The sequence below is a fragment of the Abramis brama genome (genome assembly GCF_963993115.1).
Source record: "Abramis brama genome assembly, chromosome: 1".
Lineage (NCBI taxonomy): Eukaryota > Metazoa > Chordata > Actinopteri > Cypriniformes > Leuciscidae > Abramis > Abramis brama.
The window spans coordinates 6,470,922-6,497,072 of record NC_139963.1 but is presented as its reverse complement, the minus strand read 5'-3'; the positions used below and the strand labels follow the sequence as shown (position 1 = coordinate 6,497,072).

General features: G+C 40.4%; 1 protein-coding gene and 1 long non-coding RNA gene across 2 annotated transcripts in view; both read right to left on the bottom strand.

The window, feature by feature from the left end:
• The window catches only part of LOC311079881 (uncharacterized protein), a 518,544-nt gene that overhangs the window by 489,192 nt on the left and 3,201 nt on the right, over positions 1-26,151 (bottom strand). The gene's annotated exons all lie outside the window — the stretch shown is intronic.
• LOC311080026 lies at positions 20,603-22,421 on the bottom strand. The gene is made up of 3 exons (XR_014605500.1): positions 22,272-22,421; positions 22,132-22,187; positions 20,603-21,865 (listed from the first exon to the last, which is right to left on the bottom strand). It is a non-coding gene; the product is annotated as an uncharacterized lncRNA (long non-coding RNA).

Below are 26,151 nucleotides of genomic sequence, written 5' to 3'. Positions count from 1 at the left end.
AAGAAAGAGAAAGTCAATAAAGGAAAGAGCAGAGATTAAAAAAAAATGTGACGAACGCCGGACTCAAAGCCGAATCAATATAGGGTACACCTTTGCCCGTTGGAGGAAGCTTCAGAGAAACCTTGGACTTAAAACCGACGCTGACATGGCAAACTTTTTGTTGAGCAGGTAAGCATTTATTTATACTTTTATGGTGTGGTGTATTACATAAATAGCTTTTTATCAGTCTGACAACATGATCATGCTGCCGGTCGGCATTGGAATGTTAGCCGTTTAGCATCGCCTATCACGGGTCAAAGTAATTATATTTCTAGAAGTGCTTGACTATTTCAGTAGGCCTAACGTTAGTGGTTTTCTGTTCGAGCCGATAGAACATTGCATGTGTTGCTAATCTTGCGTGTCCTTTTATACAAGGCAACTTAGAACAATACAAGCAAGAAATCACATAGGAAGATGTAACATGGATAAGTGCTGGTCAGACTGCTGAGTCCAGCCGGGCACAGGGACTGTTGTCCAATATGGCCCTGTGTGTGTATATATAGATATAGATATATATATATTTTTTTATATTTAGCACTTATCCATGCTACATCTTCCTATGTGATTTCTTGCTTGTATTGTTCTCTCAAATGTAAATCAAGTTGCCTTGAATAAAAGCATCTGCTAAATGACAGTAGTAGTAATGGTAGTAAAAACATACAAGCAAACAAATATCAAAGTATTTACATGGTGTGGGTTTTTGGTAATTTTAAAGACTCATAAAATGCACTGGTACAGTAAATGTTTGTGTGTGTGTGTGTGTTTGTGAAGTTGCACATATTGTACCATACATCTTCAAAAGCAATGCGTTGCGCCTGGAGATCCTGCATCCGCTGAACATCCTCTGGAGACAGATTTAGGGTCAAACCGCGACCAGATCCTCGGCCTCGGGCACCTCGTCCCCGTCCCCGTCCCCGTCCCCGTCCCCGTGTCGCGCCCTGCCCCCTTCGTCTAGGTGGGCGCGTGGAAGGACCCACGGCCGGAGAGTCAGGTGTGCTATCATGGGAGGTCTAAAAAGTAACAACAACGTCTTTTATATAATAAGTAATCCCGATACATACGCTCAAAACACCAACTTATTGCTGTTAAAACCTATTTGAGTTTCTCCGTTTTTAAACCAGTGGCGTTACTTATCAACAGCTTTCTCAAATACCTCCGGTAGACTACAAAGACTAGCTGTATAGTGTTAAAAACCTAAGCTTGGCTACTGATGACATTATAATATACATTATGTTTAACATGCATTTAATAACTTTAATAGTTGCTTTACCTGCGAATCCGACATCGCACATGGTACATCTCTGTTCCATGTTTACTCCTGCTTGACTGAGTGACGTTGTTCATGTCGTTTCCCGGTGGGAGGGATCAGGTAGCACAGAGGGGAGGGGTGTGCGTGTGGAGGGGCGGGATGAGTTTTTTAAAAATTCAGGCTTTCACGACTGATTTTCAACATCGTAGACTACAGCTTTAAGCATTATTCTGTTCACACGACTAGAAATACACATGAAACTATATAAAATGTTTAGTTAAATACTATAGGATTACAGCAAACTGTTGCTTAGTCTACATGAAGTGTTTCTTCCGTTGAAACAGAGTCAAAACATGAGGAATTAAAGATTAAAACCATAGACTGTAAAAAATAAAACCCAGAAACAGTGTGCGTCAGTGCGTCGGCGCATCCAATAAAACTACACGGCTCCTCCCTCTCCGTGGGCCTTTCTCATTGGCTAAAGCCACACACACATCCGGGAGTGTGTATCTGCTGCAATACCACGTTCCCAGCTACAGGGGCGATAGAGAGCGTACACACTTACACACTCAAAACTGTTTTTTATTACCTTGTGGGGAAAGTGAAAAAAAAGCATGAGGCATATCAGCAGAGGCTACTGAGGCAGTTTACGTTGAAATCGGTGTGGGGCCCACCATTTTGGAAAGCCGTAATGTCTGGCTGGACGGATCTTTGTGCTTTTTGTTAGAAAGTCTCCTGAGTTCTTGTCTGAGACCGGCACTTCATCATCAAACCAGACATCCTTTCTCTTTCTCTGTTTATTTATTTTATCTTTGCTTTGATGTTTAATGTTAGATAGAGTCATCAATGTTTTGAATATGTAATTTAAGTTTTTTGTTGCTGAATTTATTCCATTAACATCTAAACTGAAATCAGTGGACATAAAGTCATCCAGCATTTTTAATATAGTAGGGCTGTTCATATTTTCTTTGAATTGGTCCGAGTTGGATTGATTCCACTTGAGTTTATGTTTCAGAGGAAACAGTTTTTCAGATTTAAGTGGAGAAGTTTTAGTTATTTCACATGGGGCTTCAGATAAAGCACAGTTTGGCAGTGATCGGACATCGGGAGCTGAGGTCTGACTGTGAAGGCATTAATAAAGCTTTGATCAATATCTGTTATTGAATAATCAACCACACTGGTTCCTAATCTGGAGCAGTGAGTGAATCTACCTAATGTGTCTCCACGAGTTCTGCCGTTAATGATGTATAATCCTAAACCTTTACAGAGTTTCAACATGTGTTTTCCACTAATGTTCACTGAAGTGTCGCAGCTGTTTCTCGGTGTGATATTCGATGAGGGATGAAACGTGGTGTCATTGGGGATGTGCTCATTATCTACAATATTTACATAATCAATTTCTCGCCCTGTTCTGGCGTTTAAGTCTCCGCAGATGAGGATGTTTCCTCTGGACTGAAAGTGTAAGATGTCAGTCTGTAATGTTGGGAAGCTTTGCTCTTCGTAATAGGGAGAGTCATGAGGGGGAATATAGACTGCACAGAGGTAAAGACTAGACTGATATATGACGGATTTCACTTCAAGCCAAATGGATGATTTTCCACTTTTAACAATTTTAATCGAATGTTTTAAATCGTCTTTGTGCCATATGAGTATTCCACCTGAGTCTCGGCCACATTTAATTTTAGAATTTTTTGATGAGGGAACCATAATTTCCTTGTATCCTATTGGACAATGCAAGGTCTCATTACTACGACACCACGTCTCCTGAAAGATACAGATGTCCATATCTCTCACACTGCTGAGTTGGTCTTGGTCTGCAGTCTTATTACCAAAAGTAGAAGAGTGCAGACCTTGTATATTCCAACAACTGATTTTAAATGATTTCATGGATAGGTGTGTGTGTGTGTGTGTGTGTGTGTGTGTGTGTGTGTGTGTGATGCAGGTTATGTCCTCAGTCTGGAGCAGATGACGTTCAGCAGATGTCGTGTCTGGTTGAGTTCAGCGGCTGCAGGGTTCTGTGGTTGTTGAGCGGCCGCTGCGTAGCTCTTGTGTTGGGATGGAGGTCCGGCGGCCGGTCTGGGCTCTGCTGGAGGACGAGGGCTTCTTGGTGGCTGAGAGCTTCGCCTGTTATCGGAGTTTCTGCTGTTTCTTGCTGTGTTTCCAAGGGCTGTGCTTTTCAGCACTCTGGCGAAGACTTTCACTCCTTGCTTATTGAGATGTACGTGGTCATACATATGATGAGGCTGTATGTCTTTGTGATGGGCGAGATGAACATTGGGAATGAGTGCGCAGCTTCTGGAGAGTCCAGAAGCTCTTGTGTTGGTGCGAAGAACTTTTCTTTTGACATTTCTTCTCTGTGTCTCTGTAGATATTCAACTTCTTGTTTTAAGTTCTTTATGTCGATTGTCACTTGTTCCATGTTGTTGTCTTTCAGGTGGGATAGTATTAATTCTTTCATCTCCACTACTTCTGCTTCCAGAAGTGAAAAGTTGTCTTTCATTCTTGACATTGGAGATGGGATCGCAGTTGCTGAAGTCACTGTCGTCTTTTGGTCTGATTTTCCAGGGGAGGGAACAATGTTCGCATTCTTGTCCACTTCATCAGACAGTGCCAGCTTTTTTATTAATTCAAAATCTTCAATGAAGACCTTGAGAGCAGACTCTGATCCCTGGACCATGACAGTGCCATTTTGATATAAGTTCAGGGTCAAAAATCTTGTTTCATCATTTTTTTCAGCATCTTCAAATGCTAAGATCTGTCTGCCTTTACAGATGCCTCTTTTCTTGGTAAAGGTGAGATGTTGACAGAAGGCAGTGTGCCATAAAGGGCTGTGTTCGGTGTAAAAGAGCAGGTTGTTCATGGCACTGTGGTCCTGTTGTTCAGCACACAGTGTGTCGGGCCTCTCCTTCATCTGCTTGTGTCTGAGCATCAGCCTGGAGGCCTCAGAGCTCTTCTGAGGGTAGATGAAGGGGCGGGGCCAAGATGATGCGTTGGCCATCATTGATTTGGAATGTAAACAATCAACTGAAATAACTGCCACTGTTTTGAATTGTTTTTGTTTATCATCTCTCAGTGGAGATATAAAACTGGTCAAAATGAGTAAATAAGCCAAAAATGGGGAAAATATGAAAAATTCCAGTTGTGTCCAAAATGTCCAAGAATGTTTTTTCTGTGCTGTTCTTTCAAACAGGAATCAAGCAAAAGTCCAAAGAGAGATAAATAGCACTGCCTATTCAAAATGTTTTTACCTCTCTTTTCCTCCAAGTTTTCTTATAGCTGTTGCTGTTGTTGTTGTTGTTGTTTTGCTTGATGTTATCCTTTCCAACATGAGTATCCTCTTCTGCAGAGGTTATCCTGTGATCAGCATCTCTTGAACTTTTCCTCAAATTCAGGTGTGACAGTGTAAAAAAAAAAAAACTGTCCAGATTCAACAAAATCTTTGTCTAGATGTTGTTGTATGTTGAATCCTCTCTTTTCATTAGCTTGTTAGAATTGAAACACATTGAATCTCTCTCCCTCCCTCCCTCCCTCCCTCCCTCCCTCTCTCCCTCTCTCTCTCTCTCTCTCTCTCTCTCTCTCTCTCTCATTAGTTTTATAATTCTGTCTCAATTTTATTCCAGCTCCACAAGTGGGAACTTTTAGAGAGGTTCCCACTCCTTCACCTTGCCAGGAGAACCTCAAATGGTTTTTCTACTGAGTGCTTCTGTCCATGGAAGATACAGAAGAAACTCAGGATGCTTTTCTTACCATAAAGAGGTTGTATGAAAGTCTTCTTAATGGTAATAAACACAAATGTGCAATGCATGCACAATTTTCACATATTTAATTGCTTATTAGTGCATCCTCAATTATATATATATATATATATATATATATATATATATATATATATATATATATATATATATATATATATATATAAAATATTATTATTATTATTTATTAATTTTTTTCTCACCTTAGGTTTTAAAAATTGCATATAAAAACAATACTCCCAATCTTTTTACATAGGGGAAATTACATAAGAAAACTTGAGCAGGGTATTATTTTGATAATGTTAAACTGATATTACATTAATAAAAACAACCCATAGGTGGACTTAAACGTAATAAAAAATAAATAAACACTTTATTTTATTATGTATTTATGTTTGCACTGTTATCCAGCAGTGTCTATGAAAGCACCAGCAGCGGGAGAGAGTTCTGCCATTAACACATCAGCAGACCCAGCATCAGAGTCCCCATCTCTGCTCACCGGTAATGGCCAAATGCTTCATTCAGTAGAACTGACATGTTCTTGAACAGCAAACTATTTTTCTGTCACCCACCAAATAATAATATCTGTCCAAATGCAGACCCTAAGAGTTACACTCATTACACTCATAACATCATAAATGTTTCATCCTTGAAAACAACAAAATACATTAAATATATATTGTTTAATTCTACAATTTATTTCCATAGATTACTACATACTATACTATACTAAACTCTGCATTTGCCGCGAGAGCCCGCCCACATGCTGTTCTGATTGGCTGTGGGTTTAGATTGATTTTGACGCATCTCGCAGTCGCGTCGCTTTTAGTGTGGACGGGCAAATTGCTTGTCGCTGGAATCTTATCGCATCGCGTCTGGTTAGGACACGGTGTAAGGCTTAATCCTGGCTTAATATAAGCCCTGTATGTGAAACCGGCCCATATTGTTTTATCTGGTTATGTGTTTCCTAAGCGATGAGGCACATGTATTTTAGTTTATTGTGCCCAGAACAGAGGCTAAAAGTTGTATAGTGTATTCCAGCAGTTTTTATGTTTATTGTTTTATGTGTGCAGAGACTCGATCAGCAGACCCAGCATCAGAGTCTTCATCTCTGCTCAGCCCTGAGTCTGACACTCTTCCTCCTGCATCTCCTCCTCGGCTTCTCATCCTGTCTTCATCTCCTCTGAGTCTAGTCCTTTACCTTCTTCTTCTTCTCTGGCCTCTCCTGAATCCTGAAGTGAGGTGGACCCCGGCCGTTTCCAGGACCTAACCATGACGCATCCTGAAGTGCCAGCCTCATCAGCCCTGTGAAGGCCTCATCGACACGACCAATCTGACCTCTGACCTGTAACGCTGCCTGGATCATAATCACACACTGTTCGCTCGTTGGCCAGAGGAGAACTGAGCGACTGAGCCTGGGTTCTCCCAAGGTTTATTTCTCCATTCTGGCACTGATGGAGTTTTGGTTCCTTGCCTCTGTTGCCTTGGCTTTTGGCTTGCTTAGTTGGGGACATTGAATACTTAACAATATTATTGATCTGCCTTATTAAGGGTGGACGATGATGCAGTTTTCTTCTAGAAACAAACTTTGTTGTATTATTTTCATGTTATCAATGTGAAGCTGCTTTGATACAATCTGTATTGTAAAAAGCGCTATATGAATAAAGGTGACTTGACTTGACTCTCCTCTGCCACCAGCCTCAACTCTTTCTTCCTCTTCTACACTGTCCACTGAGCTCGGCAGTCCAGCTCCAGTGTCTTCCTCAGGAAAAGAAAGAGGAAAGCAGACAATAAAGGCATGTGTGGATTTGTTTTGTTTGAGTTTTAGAGCTAAAAAAACTGGGCCTTTCTCGTTTTTTTTTTAAGACTGGGTTAGAATTCTACAAATGTACATATTGTAATATTTTCTTTTGCACATAATGAAGTTTTATGTAACAAAGTTCGGGAGGAGCATGTTCAGGTAATCATCCAATCAGCACAAGAAGAAGCCAGTATAAATAAAGCCTTCCCTTACCCCCTGTCTCATGACAAATTTCTCAGCATCCCGCCACCACCCCATCACCTCACATTCAGATGGGCCTGCTCATAGATACCTATGATCTATACATTCATAGGGGGGAGTACTCTGGGGTCGGGCCGAATTCCGAGCTCGGAGCCCTCCCCCCGGACAGCAAGCCAAATACGCATTATAATATTACATCAGATTTCATTAACATGTGAACTCGTGAATTGCAACATATTTATAGTAAGCTATTCAGTGTTGTGACCATAACGTACCCAAACCAAGAGTTGATTGTTTGTTGTACTTTTAATTTTACTTGTGTCAAATTATAACCATATTTGTATTAGTTTCAGAATGCCCCATGCATAAAGACCCAACCAGTTTCCCCTACAAAACATTTGAAGAAAAGAATCAGGGAGGTTTGTTTCAAAACGCAAAATACTGAAATAATAACCCCCCAAAAAACATTCACAGTAATAATATTATTTTGTACTTTAGTATGTTGTAATTGCAATGTATTTGCAAAAAAAACATTACAAAATATACTAAATTATTAATGTAAGGTTTAGGTATTTATATAATTTGTGTTATAATGTTAAACTGTGGATTTTAATAAGAAATATTTTACTTCACAATTTAAGTTGTGCAAATGTAAGACCTTAACCATAGCAATGGTAGTGTGACAAAAATAAAAACTGCAGTTCCATATATTACAAAATTGTATTGATAATATAGTAATAAAGTGAATTGTGCTAATAATTATTAATTCAAATTTTATTATACTTCTTATGATAGATTTAGTCCAACTAACTATTAATTTGACTTTCTTTATTTTCACTTGGATTTAATTGTGTATTTGCCGTTCAGCAGATGTGTGACTGTAACTTCATGTGTTGTCAGTAAATGTCATTACAGTTTTTTTTATTCGCTTTGGTACTATTTTCACAAGTTAGGTGTACATTTTCCAAACTCTTAGTGCTAATATCACAACAGATCATCAAAAGTGCACTTTTTTCAAACATTTCATTATGTTTTCAATTGTGTTAGCACAATACACAAAATCACAAAGTATCCTTTTCACAACACAAAATAAGAGTTTCATCTACATAAATGTTTCATTCACAGTAACTGCCTTTCATAAAGTTCTTACTATCAAACTTTTGATTTGCATCTCTTCTTGTTCAGTTTAATACATGTGTCTATTATTTAATCCAACTGATCTTAATGGTTAATCAATGAATCATTTGATACACCTGTAGATTTCAATAGATATTGATTCTATATACAGTTTCTATAGAACTTGTTTGCAATTTCTGATATGGAAAACCAAATGTAATGAATTATTTTTACATAAGTGATTTATAGATAATAACCTCCATCATGTTCAAAGTGTGTGAACACACGTGTGTGTGTGTGTGTGTGTGTGTGTGTGTGTGTGTGTGTGTGTGTGTGTGTGTGTGTGTATGAGAGAGAGAAAGATACAGAGAAATTTGCCATTTGTGAAAATACTGTAAAGCAGAATAGAGTATAAGGGAGAGGAAACAGTCAATGACTGTAAAACATCAGATTGATCAGAGATGCATCAGTAGACGGGAGACAGACGGCATCAAATACAGCATTTTACATTACAGTATGTATGCCATGTGATACTGTAAACATGGTAGAGACATGGTAGTTAGATTACTGTAACTCAACCTTCATCTGTAAAGGTCCACTACAGTATATTCAGTCAAATAGTCAAAATCATTTACTGTATTCATTGCCAGCAAACTCTGTTCTAGCACAGAACCTCATGGCTGTGCTTCATCACACCGATAACACACTGAATAGATACTATTACAAACATAATGGATTAAATTACATACAGTAAGTTAGGTTATGCACGTGTGTTTTCTAATGTGGCATAGCCTGTATTACTGTAATTATTTCAGCAACAATGGTGATTTGAAACATGTATCTTGCATTGTTTGCTGTTGAATGAGCTGATTGTTAAAAGTACTAAACTGAAAGGTCATACTGTTGTGTTTCTGTGATTAAACCAAATGTTCTCATTACATATTACAATAATCTTGTGTTTGAAACAATGATTATGTGGACTGAAAACATGTGCAACTGACTGAAAGCATTACATCAGATTTTGAAAGAATGACTAGCTGTGTTACAAGTGTGATCAGTTTGGATTTTTGTACTAAGAGTTTTGAAAATGTACACCTTAGTTGTGAAAATAGTACCAAAGCGAATAAAAAAAACTGTAAGTTGATTTAATGACCCCTGCTGGTGAATTATGACCTTGCGGCCTTGGAAGGCCTTAGAACAGAAAGAGTTAAAATTGCACACCTGCGCTAATTAGTGGCATAGAGGTAGACAAAGGAGGAATCCTTGAGGTGTTGGAAAGTTTGGAATTGAATGTTGGAAATGCATGGACGCCAGCAGGCATATGGTTTTCAATTTATTTACTTTTTGGTTTATTTATCAGTTTAGTGACAAAATGCTATACTGGAATAAAATGAACAATCTATTGAAACCCCTGGGGCGTCCGAAGTGACTTACTGGAAGGCACTTTCTGTGATTAAACCAAATGTTCTCATTACATATTACAATAATCTTGTGTTTGAAACAATGATTATGTGGACTGAAAACATGTGCAACTGACTGAAAGCATTACATCAGGTTTTGAAAGAATGACTAGCTGTGTTACAAGTGTGATCAGTTTGGATTTTTGTACAAAGAGTTTTGAAAATGTACACCTAACTTGTGAAAACAGTACCAAAGCGAATAAAAAAAACTGTAGGCCTATATGGATTACATGCCTGAAAACTATGTCTTATTGTACATAACCAAGATAGTATTTATATTCCAGTAATGAGCATTGCTACTAACACTGTTTGCTGTCTTACAATGGGAAAAAGTGGAAAAACTCCTGGAAGCCAAGAGAAAATATTCAACGTTCATCCTGAAGGTGTGTGTGTGTGTGTGTGTGTGTGTGTGTGTGTGTGTGTGTGTGTGTGTGTGTGTGTGTATTCCGATGTATTTTTTGTTGCTAGGTTGTAAAATAGATGCCTTGTATGACTTGCAGTTTTGTCTTTCAGTGTTCAGACACAGCAGTTCTGGTTTATTCTTGTGTTCTGCTTCTGTTGCTGCTTTGTACAGAACATTATCTGTTCTCTGTGTTTGATGAGTGGACTCATAAAATGTTTTGAAATATGTCGCTGGCTCTGTTCCTTCATATACTCTTGATTTTTACCATTGTTTATATTTGTTATTTAAGATTAAGAGCAAACATATATGCACCCTAAATGCATTTAATGATGTGTTTACTGCTGAAAATTTCAGAAAGCCACGTAATTATTATTATTATTATTATTTTATCATTCATTACCCTAAAGGACCTATTAGCCCATGTAACAGGTCAAATAATGACAAATATTTTTGCAACTTTTTACCTTTTATTTTCTATTGTTTGTGAGTTTATTTCACCCAAATACTGTATTGTTCAGTTATGACATGGTAACTTATAGGTATTGGGAGAGTTATTTGTTGTGTATGTGCGCCCTCTATTGGATGTGAGGTCATATACTGAATTTTCGCGTTCTTTTCTCAGTCTGCATTCTACGTGATTGAGAGAGGTACGTGTTCGCATCAGCGCAATGTAAAATTGAGATATACCTGTTAAAACTTTAGTTTCAATGCACATGATAACTAGTATGTGTAATTTATAATGAGTGCAGTTACATTTCATTGAGATGTGCCGAGAACTTTGCTGGTTTGAGAGTTTGAGAAATTGCTAACATAGCTAACCTCGTGTTCTGTAGCTGTATGTTAGCGATCGTCATTCTATCCTCTTGAGTCATAGCCCACATGTTTCAGTTGTCCTTTTTTTTTTATGTTAGGCTGATTCTGAGTGACGATAGAATCCTGAACTTTTGCTCTCTTTGAAATTGAACAGGTATGTACTCCCAATACCAGGTTAAGAACATAATGTGTTCATTTAAAAAGTGTTCTTGTATTGATTAATGTTCAATGGCACTGAAAAGCCCAGATTTAAAGCATGTACGTGTTGCTTCGTGCATATTACTGTATGTATTAACTATTGAAAAGATAGTTTATTTCATGTTGCATAATGTTAATGTAAAAGCTAAAATCCCAGAGTGGTGAACAGAGATAACATGTAATATAACACATACACATTATATATATATGAGCCTAATGTGATATGTTTAATTATTATTTTGTATTTTATTTTCTGATTTTTGAATGTGATTTAAATGTTGAGTCTGCATTCTACGTGATTGAGAGAGGCTGATTCTGAGTGACGATAGAATCCTGAACTTTTGCTCTCTTTGAAATTGAACAGTTGAGCTGAATAAAGTGCCTTGAGGAAAGTCAGTGTCCTGTTATCAGTGCACCAGAACACAACGCAGTAGTCGGCGAAGTGCAGAGCGCGCCGGCTACATTGGTGCCGTGACCCGGATGTCTCCTCTTCAGATCATCGCCAGGGTGATCACCGGTGGTTGCTGTGACGAGTAGGAATCTATTTGGGACATTGACAAGTATAAGGGCTGATATTAATGTTTAAATTGTAAATTTTAATTGCCTCTATCTCAGCTAGTATCATTTTACATTGTTTTTTTTTCATCCCATATTCGCATGTACTAGTAATTCACATATTATTATCATAGTCTATCACATTACAACTTTTTTTTAAAAAATGACTGATGACAAGCATGTGCAGACACCACTTAGTGTTGGGGGTGCTGCGGGGGTAAGCCTAGGGAGGGGTAGGTTTATGAGTAGGGTGGAGAGCACGCCGGATAAAGGTGCTGGTGTACTAGGCCGACCCGTACTCTCATCCACACGCTTACGCACTGATGAACATTCTCCCGCACCACACATGAGTAGGTTAGGAGATGCTCCTGACATTGGGAGTGGCGTTGATTCAGTGGGCCGTCCTGTATTCTCATATTCTCACACGCATACAGATGAATATTCTCCACGTCAGCCAGTGTCTAGTCCAGGTGTGAGTTCCGCAGACCTAGGGAATCTCATCACACAGTTAGCTCACGAAATAGGAGAGAACATTGCTAGCCAACTACAGAGATCTGTTGGTAGTGCAGATAGTCAAACCACTCCTACACCTAGCCTGAACTTAGGATATGGACAGTCTGACTTGAACATGACTGGAGTTAAGTTAGTTATGAAGACAGATGTCAAAGAGCCGCCGTACTTCAGGGGTGATGGAACAGACAAACACACAGTGCATGAGTGGGAATAAATTATGAGTGTTTACCTGAATAAGAGGGGCATACACCCACAAGAGTACTCCCAGGAGATAATGTCAAGACTAATGGGAAAGGCTAGAGACATTGTAAAAGTTACCCTGCGCAGCATGCCATCGCTGCAGCCAGCTGAAAACCCCAAGCTCGTCTTTGATATTCTGAAACTCCAAAACTCTGGAATAGCCTTCCTGATACTGTTCGTTACTCGGACTCACTCTCCCAGTTTAAAACTAGATTAAAGACGCATCTTTTCAGCCAGGCATTCATATAATATTGTTAATCTCACAGTTTCAAACTACAATCCGGCCTCTAGTTCATAAATGCCAGAGGAGAACTGGCCCCCGACTGAGCCTGGGTTCTCCCAAGGTTTTTTTTTTCTCCATTAGGTCACCTGATGGAGTTTTAGGACACCATTAGGTCACTTGATGGAGTTTTTCGGTTCCTTGCCACTGTTGCCTTTGGCTTGCTCAGTTGGGGATATTTGGGGATATTTAATTTTATTCTATCAATCAATAAATTCCACTAGAAACAAACTTTGTTGTATTATTTTATTTTAATACTGTGAAGCTGCTTTGATACAATCTGTATTGTAAAAAGCGCTATACAAATATACTTGATTTGATTTGATTTGATTTGATTTGAAACAACATTTCAGTGAGGTAACCTACTCCTCGATGCCTTTAGCAGATTTTTATAATACACTTCCTTTGGCCGGAGAAAGTCCCATGGACTATTGGATACGCTTGAATAAAGCTGTGGATGTCGCCGATGAGTGTCTGAGAAGGCAGGGGCGAAACATTGAGGACCCCTCTCACGAAGTCACAATGATGCTGGTGAAACACTGTCCCGACCCCGCTCTTGCAAGTGTCCTAAAGTGTAAAACAGCTGAAAAGTGGACGGCAAATGAGATTCAGGAACACCTCGTTGAACATCAAAGAGAGGCCAGAACAATGTCTCAAGCCAAATCTTGTCGGCCAAAGAACATTGGTGTACATGCTCAGACATTAGCAACAGAGACAGTCACTGTTAATAACTCCACAGACCTTACAAGCCACCCGAAGGCAATGGGGCTCCAATCTTCTCCTCCGACCGAGAGCGTCTGCATCCAGTCTCTCATTGGCTTGCTGAACCGTGTGCTGGAGCAGACAGCACAGACAGCAGCAGTCGTGCCACCGAGCAGGGGGCCTGCGGCCATTGTTCAGAGTAGATGTAGAGTCTGTCAGTCTGCTGAACACTCAACTACTGCGCACTGTAGACAGGCAAACCTCTGTATGGGTTGTTACAAGCCCGGCCACTGGAAGAGGGAGTGCCAACAGCGCAGGCCAAGAATTAACACCCAGCCACAGTCAGCGCAAGCATCGCCTAACCCAGAGCAAGGTGGAGCCAGTTTAAACTAGTTAGCTCACATACGGAAAGGGGATGTGTGAGCACTAAAGCGTCAACCCTTGATGAGAGTGAAGAATTGAAGGAGATGTATGTCAATGTTTGTAAAGCAATGTCTGATAATTGCACAGTAATTGTTCAGAATATTCACACAGTCGAGACATTCAGTGAGTTATTTCACGCACCAGTGACAGTTAATGGCTGTGCTCAGTTGCAAGGGCTCATCGATACAGGCTCAATGGCCTGCACGATAAGTGAAGAGGCAGAGCAGAGACTACTATCAGACGGCGTCTTGACCCAACAGCAAGAACTCCCGCAGCGCGTCATCCTTGTTGGCTGTGGAGGAGTACAGGTGAGCCCCAAGTGTATGTATGATATGGAACTAAGTCTGTATGGGGTGAAGTGCATGGTCCCAGTTCTGGTGGTCACTGGTCAGAGAGATGACGTCATAGTAGGAACCAACATGTTGAAATGTGTGCTACATCAGCTGAAAAACGAGAACAGTTATTGGACACTTATCTCGAGCAACACAAGAGGGTCTTCAGACGGCGAACAGTTCTTGGAAATGATGACAAGTCTCACGAGATGGAGGGGTGAAGATGTGCCGGAAAAAGTAGGGACAGTGAAGCTAACTCAGGCGGTGACTCTCCTCCCCAAACAAGAGTACTTGCTGTGGGGGAGACTGCCAAGTAATGTGCCTAAGTCATCTGGGAGCACAGTTATGGTGGAGCCTACAACCTCTAGGTGTGTGCCTCGGGGCATCATGGTGGGGAGAGTGGTAACACCACTTTGGGGAGATGGCTGGACTCCCATGAAAATCACCAACGTCTCCGACAAACCACTCACTCTGAGAAAGAACAGCAAGCTCGCAGACGTCTCTACTTGTGTTGCAGCTGAAGACCTCACACTGTTCCAGGGTTCCTGTCAGAGTGACGCTGGCTCTGTTAGAGTGACTCATGTTGAACAGGATGACAACACTGCCCTGAAAGACAGGCTGCAGAAGTCTGGTCTGGGAAATGTCGACATTGACCATTGTGAAGCGAGCCCCTCCACCAAGCTCCAACTTGTGACATTGCTGGAGAAATATCAGGATGTATTTTCAAAGCATCATCTTGATTGTGGAGAAGCCAAGGGCTTTGCGCATAGAATCCGCCTCACTGATGACCGTCCCTTCCGTCTTCCGTATCGCAGAGTGCCGCCAGCCCACTATCAAAAGCTGCGTCAAGTTCTTACCGAGATGGAAGAGCAGGGAATCATACGGAAATCAATGAGTGAATATGCTTCCCCACTCGTGATGGTCTGGAAGAAAAATGGCGATCTCCGTATATGCACAGACTTTCGATGGTTGAACGCTAGGACCATCAAGGATGCTCATCCTTTGCCCCATCAATCGGACTGCTTGGCTGCCCTTGGCGGTAATGCTGTCTTCAGCACCATGGACCTTACGTCTGGTTTTTATAACCTGTCTATGCATGAGGAGGACAAAAAGTATACTGCCTTCACAACACCACTAGGCCTGCACGAGTATAACAGAATGCCGCAGGGGCTTTGCAACAGTCCGGCGTCGTTCATGAGGATGATGCTGAGTATCTTTGGTGATCTTAACTTCAGCAGTCTATTGTGCTACTTAGATGATCTCTTGATCTTTGCCCCCAATGAACAGCAGGCCCTCAGCAGATTGGAGGTTGTTTTTCAGAGGCTGCGGGAGCACAACCTGAAGTTGAGTCCGAAAAAGTGCCATCTGTTGCGGAGGTCTGTGAAGTTCCTCGGACACATAGTTGGCAGTGACGGTGTTGCTGTTGACCCGGAGAAGGTCGAGGTCATCGCCAAAATGTCGAAGAGGGACTTGATGGAAGACGATGGCTGCACTCCTTCAGTCCACAGGGTGAAGTCGTTCCTGGGGATGGTATTTTACTACCAACACTTCATCCTAAATTGCTCCTCCATCGCAAAACCCCTGTTCGCCCTCACAGCTGGCCAGAAACGGAGAGGAAAGGCCGGGAAGTACAGTCAGAATCCAGGAGTGTACAGAAAGCTCAAACCTGCGGATTGGACCCTTGACTGTGACTCCGCTTTCACCAGTCTTAAAGAGAAGCTCCTGAATTGCGTGGTCCTTACCCATCCAGACTTCTCCAAACCCTTGGTCCTGTCCATTGACGCGTCTCTTGACGGCCTTGGGGCAGTTCTGTCCCAGATACCAGAAGGGGAAATGAAGGCACGCCCGATCGCCTTTGCCAGCAAGACCCTCACTGGCTCACAAAAGAGGTATCCTGCCCACCGCCTGGAGTTCCTGGCGCTCAAATGGAGTGTTTGTGAAAAATTCAGCCACTGGTTGAAGGGCCACACCTTTACAGTGTGGACCGACAATAATCCTTTGACCTATATAATGACCAAACCAAAACTTGACGCTTGCGAACAAAGGTGGGTGGCAAAGCTTTCCCCATACACCTTCAGCATCAAACACATCCCTGGGGTAAAGAATGTTGTGGCGGATGCCCTAAGTAGAGATCCTTTTGCTAAATCAGTGAGCCAAAGGTTGATCAGTGAGCCATATGAAAGTCTTTTGGCTGAAGCGGAGGGAACCAAGGAGGAGAAAGTCCAGGATCTTTTCCGGTGTAAGACTCAGTGTCTCCAGGCACACGATGCAGGCTGCTGCGTAACCATGGGCACCACTCGAGTTAGGCTGGCCGGCAGTCAAGAACCTTTGCATGTGAGATCTGCTTGTGAAGCTCACGTAGAGTGGGAAACAGGAGCAGAGATAAGAGCAACACAGTTTCTCAATGCTCTTCCCCAGGCCGCACTCTCAGGACAAGACACACTTCCAGCCCTCTCCATCGGTGAACTAAGGCACAGCCAGGAGACAGATCCTGTTATCAGGGAGGTCCTGCCACTCGTTCAGAGGGGTGAGCCACCACCTAGGCGAAGGAGAAGTGGGTTGGCTCTTACGGCCCAGACATTGTGCAAGCAGTGGCATCATCTAAAAGTCCAGGATGGAGTCCTATATAGGGTAACCAAAGACCCATCAAGTAGAGAGAAGAGGTATCAGTTTGTGCTGCCTGTTAGCTTGAAGGCCAAGGCTCTCGCTGGTGTGCATGACCTCGCTGGGCATCAAGGGCAGGCTAGAACAGCACATCTTGCCCGACAGCGTTTCTTTTGGCCGCAAATGGGAAGAGACATCAAGGAATATGTGAAATGCTGCCGACGCTGTATCCTTGCAAAGACCCCTGAACCGGCTGCCCGTGCTCCTTTGGAGAGCATTCGCACTTCGGCACCAATGGAGCTAGTGTGCATTGATTTTTGGAGTGCTGAGGACTGTAAGCAAAGATCTGTGGATGTGTTAGTCATAACAGACCACTTCACAAAATTGGCTCATGCATTCCCCTGCGTCAACCAAACTGCGAAGCAAATAGCGAAGAGGTTATGGGATAATGTATTCTGCATCTACGGTTTTCCGGAGCGGATACATTCCGATCAGGGAGCCAATTTTGAAAGCAAACTCATAGCCGAACTCCTCAGCCTCACAGGGATTATGAAAACACACACAACGGCATACCATCCCATGGGAAATGGGCAAACCGAAAGGTTCAATAGAACGCTTGGCAGTATGTTGCGTTCCCTACCCCTGTCAGCTAAACAACACTGGGTCCAACAAATACAGACTTTGACTTTTGCGTATAATGCCACCACTCATGAAACAACTGGATATCCTCCATTCTATTTGATGTACGGTCGAGTCCCCAGACTCCCGGTAGATATGGTCTTCAAACAAGTCTTGAAGGATCCAGTCGTGGTGAATTATAAGACCTATGCAGAGAAGCTGATGGCGAACCTCCATGTGGCTGCCGGCATAGCTCAGCAGCATGCGAGGAAAGGACAGCAACATCAAGCCGATGGCTACAACAAGAGAGTGCGTGGAACCCACTTGAACGTTGGCGACCGAGTTTTGCTTGCTAATAAAGCGGAAAGAGGGAAAAGGAAGTTAATGGATAAGTGGGAGCCCACTATGTATACCATCATAGACCGTAACCCTCAGACACACGTTTACAAAGTCAGGGATGAGAGTGGGAAAAACAAAGTCGTCCATCGGAATCTGATGTTGGATGTGAGCTTCTTACCTGTGCCCGAACAAAGCAGGGAGGAGATGGATGAAGCTGCCTCAGATGTGGCCAGTGAGTTCCAGCCTCCTTCTGTTGATGCCTTGAGTGGCCTGGCAGTAGACGTTTCCGAGGACCGTACCTGCTCATGGTTAAACGCGCCATCTGATGCTGGGTCTGAGTCTATGGGAGAAGCTGATGAGTCTGAGATGGAGAATGAGATACCCCACTCTCTGTCCAGAGAGTCTGTTCAATTGACACCCACGAGAGCCCAGTCTAGTGAGGTCAGAAGCCAAGGAGGAAACGAATACTCACCTGAGAGAGACTTGTTGGGTTCCAGTGTGTCCCCTGACTTGCACATGACTGACATTGACTCTGTCGCCCCAATTAATGTTCCTGACTTAGATGAGACTGAGTCCTATGACGGTGCCTCACCTGTTACAATGACTGATAGTCACACACCCACCCAGGCACAAGGGCCTGAGAGACAGGTTGTCAGGACACGTACTGGCAGGGTTGTTAAGGCAGTCAATCGCTTGATAGAGAACATGGTGCAAAAACCACTCACCAAGAATTTTGTTAAAGGGGTCAATAGAAGGTCACTGTCTTTACTCTCTTTATTTTAGAGAAAGAAAAATTGAGATTCAGATATTTTTCTTTGTCACCTTTAGTATGACTTGAGTCATGAGATGTTCATATTGGAGGGAAAGTGTTCCAAGATCTAATATGGTGTAAAAGGCATCATATTCACTAGAAGGGGCAGTAGCCTGATCAACTGCTGTTTTCTTTCAACTTACTTTGTAAGTAGCTTTATATGCTGTGGATGGGGAATGGAGTCCCAGGGTTATCTTGGACCAAGTGAATAAGAGTTTTGTTTTGTATGTTTTGTTTCTTTTCTACCCTCTACGTGCTAAGGATTTTGGTGAAATTAAAGAGGGGTGAATGTAACAGGTCAAATAATGACAAATATTTTTGCAACTTTTTACCTTTTATTTTCTATTGTTTGTGAGTTTATTTCACCCAAATACTGTATTGTTCAGTTATGTCATGGTAACTTATAGGTATTGGGAGAGTTATTTGTTGTGTATGTGCGCCCTCTATTGGATGTGAGGTCATATACTGAATTTTCGCGTTCTTTTCTCAGTCTGCATTCTACGTGATTGAGAGAGGTACGTGTTCGCATCAGCGCAATGTAAAATTGAGATATACCTGTTAAAACTTTAGTTTCAATGCACATGATAACTAGTATGTGTAATTTATAATGAGTGCAGTTACATTTCATTGAGATGTGCCGAGAACTTTGCTGGTTTGAGAGTTTGAGAAATTGCTAACATAGCTAACCTCGTGTTCTGTAGCTGTATGTTAGCGATCGTCATTCTATCCTCTTGAGTCATAGCCCACATGTTTCAGTTGTCCTTTTTTTTTATGTTAGGCTGATTCTGAGTGACGATAGAATCCTGAACTTTTGCTCTCTTTGAAATTGAACAGGTATGTACTCCCAATACCAGGTTAAGAACATAATGTGTTCATTTAAAAAGTGTTCTTGTATTGATTAATGTTCAATGGCACTGAAAAGCCCAGATTTAAAGCATGTACGTGTTGCTTCGTGCATATTACTGTATGTATGTATTAACTATTGAAAAGATAGTTTATTTCATGTTGCATAATGTTAATGTAAAAGCTAAAATCCCAGAGTGGTGAACAGAGATAACATGTAATATAACACATACACATTATATATATATGAGCCTAATGTGATATGTTTAATTATTATTTTGTATTTTATTTTCTGATTTTTGAATGTGATTTAAATGTTGAGTCTGCATTCTACGTGATTGAGAGAGGCTGATTCTGAGTGACGATAGAATCCTGAACTTTTGCTCTCTTTGAAATTGAACAGTTGAGCTGAATAAAGTGCCTTGAGGAAAGTCAGTGTCCTGTTATCAGTGCACCAGAACACAACGCAGTAGTCGGCGAAGTGCAGAGCGCGCCGGCTACACCCACAGTCAAGATGTGTTTTTAAATCTATAATGTGTGTATGGGAGGATAGACCAAGATACTTTTGGGCCTTGGGTTAGAAGCATCTGAAGCTGGTACTTCCTTTCTCTGCAGGAAGAACACAAGGAAGACAGTGATTGAATACTATTAATACGAGAACAATGCTTTTAAACGACGCCCCACGACACGCCCACCCGCCACTGGGCTTTGAGATAATTGGGTAATGTAGTCCAGATTTATCCTCTGTTATGAAATCACCCATTCATTGCAAAACTTGTTATTGGCCTGAGAGATATAATCATTGCCATGGGAAACCCCTGTCTTTGCTACACATTTAACAACTACAAATGGCAGAATTTATCAGATTAATCATGATTTTGTGAGAGACTCACTCTCTCACACAAACACAGGCACACACACTCTCTCTCACACACATACAAACTCTCACACACAGACACAATTTCTCTCTACCTCTCACATACAAACTATCTCACACAGAAACAGACACACTCACACAAACACAGACATACAATCTCTCACACATATATACTCTCTCACATGCACACACACAGACACTCTCTCTCACACACACACTCTCAGAAACATACTGTAGGCACACACACTTTCTAACACGTCTCTCACACATACAAACTCTCACACACAGACAGACACACTCTCTCTCACATACAGACACGCTTTCTCTCTCCCTCTCTCTCTCACACACACACACACACACACACACACACACGCACACACACTAATGTATCTAACCCTAACCGCACATATCCATCTATATACAGGATTTTTTATTGCTGTAATAAATTAAAGGAGTAAAATCCTTCAACACAATGTTTCACAGGCATTATATTTGCATATGCTTGTCTCTGTGTAATTATTGGTAGCAAATAAAGCAAAAGTAATATGAATGATGTGTACATTAACTTGTGTGTATTGTTATGAACTAATATCCTGCTTTGGCCACTTGTGAGCAAAATGCAAAAATAGGTTATAAAATGAAGAACATCAGTATCAGCATTCGGGGCACTATGATCACGTTAATTATCGTTAAGGATATAGATCATGGTGCAAAATAATAATGAATATATATTTATAATATATAAAATATAAATACACTGTAGTTTGTATTGTTCTTCATGAGTAGTATTGTAGTTAATGTTAATGTAAAGTGAGGAAGAAAATAAAGAGTATTTGTCAGTTTTATTCAAATTACAGTTTTTCTGAATTGCTAAAACACATTTCTTGAAACTATCACTCACTTTCTCAAAACCTTAAACACAAAACCAAATTTTCACACCACATTCAGAGAACCTCTGACTCTTATGGCAAAATACAACAATTGCCTCAAAACCATTTTATCTTTATGCTCAAAATCAAACAATGCTTTCAGATCATACACACAACAAGTCAATATTATAAACACTACAGATCATTCATTAGACACTACATCAAAAAATGGAGAACACAGAATCCAAAGCATGCAGTTACAGGAAAAAAGTATATTGTAACAAATGTAACCCTACGGTGGTAGTTCTGCTCATAGGCAGGCTAAGAATCTATTGTAGGAGTTATCTAAATCTAGATTCGATGAGGAGGCTGGTTATGTACTAATCATATGGTCAAAGGACTCATAGATTCCACTCCAAAGGAAGCACAGGACAATAGAATAAAGTTTAAATGTAGTTCTTATTCAGATTATTTTTCTTATTTTCTTATTCAAAATTCAATATTTAGTTCAGTTCACACAGCATTAGTACCATTGATGTTAACAAATCGGACACAACTTTGAGATCTCATGAAACAAAACAAAAGGAAAAATCTTTCAAAGAAAAAAATTGTTACCCTTGAGTGCACTCAGAATATTTTAACTGTCCAACCACCCCTTCAATACTTAGCGTCCATATCAAACCACCCAATGGAGCCGTTGCAGCGCTGTTAGTTCAGGCAGTGGACCAGGGAACCAGGCGCCGGGCGAACAGAGAGGAATCCAGCTTCGGTGGGAAGAACACCAGGGATCCGGGACCAGAAGAAGCCTCAAAAAAAAAAACAGTCTACACAAAAATGTGAAGAAAATTAACTAATGTTCAACTAAATGTCATTTTTCCATCTTTTCATCATTTAAAAGTCCATATGCTCAATAACACAACTTAAAATTAAAATCAATAAAATGGAATTGGACAAACAAAAGTACAGTATAGCATAGTAACTCAAAATTGACATACTTGACTCAAAACAAAATTATTTCCTTTCAAAATGCATTTCTCATTGTACCAAAATATACAACAGATGTACAACTAAAATATACAACAAAATGTACCTGTGTGGTAACATCCACTGCTATTGTAGATAGCCAGACTGGGTTTTTTTAATCCACTGTAACGTTGAAATGTAAACTTTTTAGTAATTTCACCATTTTAACTTCAAGCTAATCAACACAAAATGATCATTTTTACTCACCGAGATAACTTTGTTTTACAACAGGTGTCATCTAATTTTCAATGTAGTTCAACCTCGAGGATATATTTCGTTTTCTAAATCAGTTTCAATCCTAATATTTACTTCTGCTCTGGCTCCCGTTTTTTCCAGGCTTTTTTAAGGCAAGGCGAATGGCAGAAAAACAGCAGAAGAAGAACGTTTCATACATACAACCGGCGTAGCGTCATAGAACGTCTCTGAAAAGGTTCACGCCCACTTTTAGGGGAAAACAAACCGACGAACGCCATACACAGTATCGGTTTGAGGACGTGTACTAACCCTACAAACATGTAATTTGTATTTAAACATTTTTTTTTTTCACACAGTAGGCTACCCCTATTATGTATTTGTATTTAATTAAATTTTTCCACACAGCATTTCCATGTAGGCCTATTTATGCCCATCTCCTGCCATCATCATCAATATCTTGCTGTTATGGAAATATCATGAATTACGGATGATGCTATCGAAAGCTAAATCAGGCTAGTTATATGGCTGGACAGAAAAGTGCACTCGGTAGCTACTCTAAATATAAAGACATAATATCATACATTTAAATATGTTTACTTCTTAAAACCGAAGTAAAATCATTCACTGGCTACCTGGTGACTCGATGAGGTACGAGTAAATGTCCGGGACACTTCTGGCCACTGGGTGGGGTTGTTAGACCAATTTGACGCTGGTAGAATGAAAGGGACATGTTTTTAAGTTGCCCAAATTAAGTTTATAAATGTATCATTCACGCTCTATGGAAGACAATGTGGACATATAATTACTCGACATATTTCATCTAAGTGATTTCTGAAGTTATACACGTCTGCCGGCTGTGTACGGACGTTGTTTTGTGCCGTTATTTTGTATTGAAGTCTATGGGAAGTCTGGTTTGTTTTCCCCTAAAAGGGGGCGGTTACGAAATTTACAGTTAAGTTCCCGGATGTGCCGGTTGTATGTATTGTGCCCTGCCACCTAGTGGCGAACTAGATATTGAACTTTACTCTAGTTTTGAGTGTTTGCATTAAAGGTCATTTCAGGACTTTATTGGGGCAAAATTAACAGGGTTACACAAAGTAAACACAATTTGCAATTACGTAAAATGTATAGTAATGACTACTAACATTAGTAAGGTGAATAAATTACTGTATGCACTGCAAGTATAGTATTGTACTGAATATTGTATAGTATCGAATGTCTGTATATTCAGCACTTGCATACTGTGAAAATACAGTGACCAACTGCAGAAGTCCAAAAGGTTACAGTAAAAAACTCTGAATGAAAAGCATGTTACAGTCACTCAAAAGAGTTGTGCAACTGCAAAATCAAGGTCAGTGAGAGAGATTTTACATGTGTTCTGCTTCAGCATCGCGTCTTCATGTTCTGGCGGAGGAGTTTGTCCACATCACAGACACACTGTCATCTCTGGAGGCAAAGAGAAAAACCCTAAAGCCAGATCCAGCCTTGACAGTGTTCTCCACACATGCTCTTCATCATCCTCATCCTCTTCCTCCTTGTTCACCACTTCTTACACGCACTCTTCCTCCTCTCTCTCTCTCTTATATATTTTCAATCCATATAGGTATCAACATTCAGTGCAACATTTTGAGTCAATTTTGGCACTCTAAACTGGCTTGTATTTTGTACATTTGATAGAAAATAAAGAGTATTTGTCAGTTTTATTCAAATTAATTAGTTTTAAAATGGGATATAAAACTTGAGATTAATTATTAAGTCTGTGCATACAAATTAATATGCATATGCTAAATGTAATATTAAATATATTGCCTCAACGACCAAAACGTATATGTTAATATATTTATTAAATGTGCAATAAATAATAACAATTATGTTTAACAGTTGTAGGTGTAATGTAATGCCACGTGTAAAATATGGAATATAAAAGTAACAAGTAAGCAAGCGATGCCTCTATAACAATGGTGACAGAGGCTTATGGGTAATGTAGACCCTTCTGTTATTCAAATCTGCAAAGAGTTAGAAAATGTAGATGTGACACAGTAGCTCAGGGTAAGAATGACTTTTACTTATTTATTTATTTTAATTCATCTGAAAAATATTTCATTTCCAGACTCAAAACTCAAAATCTGATTTTGGGAAGATGATGAATCCAACGCTTCCAATGTTTGTGCTGAAACTTTAAAGCTCTTCTTCAGAAAGTTGTGGACTGCAGTTGTCCTCACTCTCCTCTTCAACATCTTCCTCCAGCGAGAAGAAGGAAGGGTGTGTGTTGACACTGCCACAGGTGCTGGTGATGCTGCAAGTTTCTGCTGGAGAATGTGCCGCTTGTGTAAGATACAGCAGTAGAGCCCCTGTGTCCCTCTTCGCTCAGCTCTCTAGGCGGATCTTCAGGGAAAAAGGGAAGAAAATTGACATTGATAATTAAGCAGCATTTCATAAAAAACAAGTATTGTGATTTTTTTGAAGCAATATTTACAGGAAACTATAACATCCTGGTTAGTGGGATCAGCATATTTTTGCACATTAAATAAAAAAATTTTTTCGTACATACTATGGATCTTGATGTCCTCTTTAGTCTCCCGAAGAAGACTGTCCAGTTTGTCCAATGTTTTTTTTAGATGTTGATAATGCTGAGTCATCTCTTTTACAATGATCATCTTCTCCTCCTCCATGCGCCTGACCAGCAGGACTTGCTCAAACACTCGCCTCTTCAAGCGGAGACTCGACACTATTTCTGATAATAAAAGTGGAGGGGAAAAAACTTCAAACACTAACACACAACATATTCAGCTTTACGTCTAGCACAGTGTTCTTCACTAGTCATTCTGAGGGCCTTGAGAATAATATTGATGAAGAACTTTATAAGGGTAATAATATAACAATATCCTAACTGTATCATCCCTTAAGTATGCATATAATAATGCAGCCAATACACATAGTTGACAACAACTGAAACATCACACTACAATATAACAGAAAGTTAAAGAAATGCTCATCCCAGTATTAAGATTTTTTATTTTTATTAAAGACATATTGAAAGGATATCTAATTGGTAGGCAGAGTTATTTCATGCTTGGGTTGGATTTTGCCATTTCAGAATAGATATGGTTTTCTTCTTAAATGTGTTTGGCTATTGCAGCTCTTATATATAAAAGAAAAGTGATGACCACTACTAGTATAGAGTGTGTGTTACACGAGTAACAATAACTATCAGATTATCACTATGGGCCAGTTGTTCAAAACATTTAATCTGGATCAAAATTATCCGGATTTGGATTTTGTTGTAGAAAAAAAATAACAATTACAAAATGCAAGTTGAGTGATGTAGTATCAAATACCATTTTGTCGACACAGATCATGCTTCTTTCTTCGGATGGAATAAATAATCTCATGGATTTCTCTCTGGAGCTCTTCCTGCTACTGTGAGTCCTGTGTCTCTCTTGAAAACCAGAAATAAGCAAAGTCGACCATTACAGAAAACACAGTATCACTGCAAAAATGTAGACAAATATATATGGAAATGTAAACACCAGCGACTATATTACATACCAGTGGCTGCCCATTGCTTGCCATCACACACCCACCGATCTGCATCCTCCATAGAGATGTTTAACTCCTGCTTGAGACTCTCAAGATCGGCTGCTTCCATCTCTGCTCTCTGTGTAGTCTATTTAAAAAGAGAAAACAATGACAGAAAACACAGTATCACTGCAAAATTAACCACAATTGCCCCTGAAAAAAATGCAGGGGAGAGCACAATCACATTCATAGTGTCTCCAGGGCCCAGGAAACACCTTAACGTGCAGTCTAGGCTTCTTACTTTGACAAATCTTTTCGCCAGTGTCTTGTGGAGACTCTCCACCTTCCTATTGCTCCATCCCATGGCAAGTAC